Raw genomic sequence first — 3355 nt, 5'->3', positions numbered from 1 at the left:
TCTCTTGACTACAGTCATGTGAGAAACCTTAGGATTTGCTTGGAACCTTGCACGCACACAGACAACAAACATAATGTCTGGTTTTGAAGAAGTCAGGCACATAAGTGATCCAATCTTAGCTCTATACTCATATTGATCTACAGGCTCCCCATTTTCATCAGCTACCATCTTCTCATGTGTGTCCATTGGAGTAGAGGTTGTCTTCAAGTCTTGAAATTTTAACTTGTTCAAGATGTCCTTGTACATATTTTGATTGACAGATGAATATAACATCTTTCTTTTGTTGAACTTGCAATCCAAGAAGAAAATTCATCTCTCCCATAGACTCATACAATACTTAGACTTCATAACCTCCTCAAACTCCAAACACATTTGTTCATTTGTAGATCCGAAGATGATATCATCAACATATACTTGAACCAGAAGTAAATCTCTTCCTCTTTTCTTATAGAAGAGGGTCTTATCAATGGCTCCCCTTTGAAAACCATTCACAAGTAGATGATTTGAAAACTCATCATACCAAGCTCTTGGAGCTTGATGTAGTCTATATAGAGCCTTGTTAAGTTTGTAAACTCTATTTGGATACTCAGGATCCTAAAAATCTGGAGGTTGAGTGACATACACCTCCTCTTTTAACTTGCTATTTAAAAAAGCAGATTTGACATCCAATTGAAATACTCTGATATTTTTAGAAGCAACATAGGCTAGGAAGATTCAGATAGCTTCTAGCCTTGCTATTGGAGCAAATACCTCTTCAAAATCAATCCCTTCTTCCTGTAAGCATCCTAGTGCAACTAGTCTTGCTTTGTTCTTCATTACAATCTCTCCTTCATCCTTTTTATTCCTGAAAACTGTAAAGCCCCCCAACCCAGTAGTCATACTTTAATGCCAGATTTACTCATAAACGCAGTTCTACAATCAGAGTTAATTAAAACTTTCGTGGAAACGTTAACTTAAATTATTCGTTACAAAACATTTAATCCTTTCTTTAAAACCATACATAAAACATTATATCTAAAACATCATTTCTTCCATCTTCAGATGCCAACGGTTCAATCCATGCCATGTGTCATCCTCCTGCTAGCTCTTTGGTCAGATCACCTACGTGCATACTAAAAGTCAGCTACGTTGAGTGAGTTCTAGTTAATCAAGCAACTTACCATACAACCACTACATGCATTTATATACGTTTCCGAAGACACATAGTTGTCTATCTAACTTACTCACCTCACCACTAACCTCTTATTTACCCCTACAGCTTAGCCACTTGATTACGGAAGCACATTGAGGCTTGCCCTCCCACGTACTTACGTATTGCCACTTTAATAACGAAGGCATGTAGAGGATTACGCTCCCACATACTATCGTCATGCCACTTAATAACGAAGGCATGCATAGACTTACTCTACCACGCACTCACGTTATGCCACTTTAATAACGAAGGCACCCATAGACTTACCCTACCACGCACTCAAGTTATGCCACTAACACTCTTACTAGACCCCTATCCACTTCTATCTCACTCTACTTCTACTTGTCTATAACACACTTCCTATCAGTTCATTATTTACATAATAAGCAAGTCACATCATAGCATTCATACACACTAATAAACACTAGGCAATCACTATCCTTGACGATACGAGCAATATCCGAAGATCGTTCACGCACCGACAAGCATTATATAATAGCTACCTCGTATATCATCTATAGCATACACTTATCACTTAAGGTAAGTGTATTAACACTTCAAATCGAGTATGCACACAACCCCGAAAACATAACAAGGAAATGAGGCTAGAAACTCACCTGATCTCGGTTGCGTCCGCCGTCTAAGGTTATTTCCTTCCTTAGCTGTGTGCGACTAACTTTTTAATAGATACAATATTAAATATTGCTCTAGCCCTTCTTACTGCTTACTTAACTAATATTAAGCTTTTAAGCCGATTTTACTCCACTGAGTCATTACCCGGTTAGTTAATCGTTACACGTTAAACTTTAAAGGTATCTTTCATAAATTAATAAAGTCCAGGAGCTAATATGTAATTAAATAATTTATTCTAAGTCTAGGGACCTTTATGTCATTCTTTAAAAATTCTAAGTCGTTATTCAGAACCCAGCCGGATTCGTTATCTTAACATAGCGAGCTGGTGAATAACGAATCACCTGATTCGTTATTTTAACATAACGAACTGGGTGAGTAACGAATCACTTGATTCGTTATCTTGATTTTTCATAACAAATTGGCTTTCCATAGCGAACTGGCTTTAACGAATGATCATAACGAACTGCATAACGAATTGAAGTTAGTTCGTTGTTTTTCCTTAACGAATCATCATAACGAATTACCCTTAATTCGTTAGTTCTCCGCAAACGAATTGGGGTTAGGGTTCTAACATTTCGTCAGATGTCACATCAGGACATTCCCTGATGTGACTCAACCTCCGGCGCCGCCTTTTCGGCACTGTCATCGCCGGAAAAATGGGACTCGCCGGAAAAGTGAGATCTCGCTTGTTTCACCACCATTTTCACCGTTTTTTGTCCCGTTCGATCCAGATCTGAGCTAGGGTGATCCCTAAGCTCATATTTCGATCGGTTTATACCCGATTCCATCCGGATCTCGTGACTTTAACGGTTTAAGGTGTCGGCTCATCATTTCGCGACTAGATCTAATGGGTTTGGATCTCTACAATATCATACTATCATTAACTTGGGTTGGGAATGGATTCTTCTTCTTGGTTTCGACTAGAGAGAGAAAGTAGGATGAGAGAGAGCTAATTGTGTGTTTTGGGTGGTGTATGGAATATGTGAAAAATGAATGGTTTAAGGGATAATTATCGCTTATATATTATGGATCATGGGCTTAAGCCCATGCTCTTTTCTTTCTTTCTAATCCAAGTCCTTTAACCATATTACTTAACCCAACACAAGCCCGACTCATAATAACTCCTACTTTATTTTATTATTTCTCCACTAACCCGAGTAAACTTTCCTACCGATATTAAATAATATAATTAATATTATTTTAGAAATTTAGGGATGTTACAAAAACCCATTTGGTGCAAGTTGCAAACTTTCCTATTGGCTTATCAACAAGTTCCCAGACTTGCATGTTCTTAAATTGAGCCAACTCCTCATGCATAGCTTCCACCCAATTATTGTCTTTTAAGGCTTGAACTATGTTCTTGGGTTCAATTTGGGATAGAAAGCAGGAGTACAAACAGATGTGTGCAGATTCAGATGAAGTAATGTTGAATCAAGATTTGTATCATTGAGATCAGGTTCTTCAATGACTAAATCTGATGATTCATTGTTTATTACAACTTCTTCTTCAACATTCTTAGCTGATGTTGAA

Source organism: Bidens hawaiensis, unplaced genomic scaffold, assembly GCF_021521415.1.
Source record: "Bidens hawaiensis isolate Kalapana, Puna unplaced genomic scaffold, B.hawaiensis_p1.1 tig00050604_1, whole genome shotgun sequence".
In the NCBI taxonomy this organism is placed as follows: Eukaryota; Viridiplantae; Streptophyta; class Magnoliopsida; order Asterales; family Asteraceae; genus Bidens; species Bidens hawaiensis.
Note: the sequence above shows the minus strand (reverse complement) of the source record.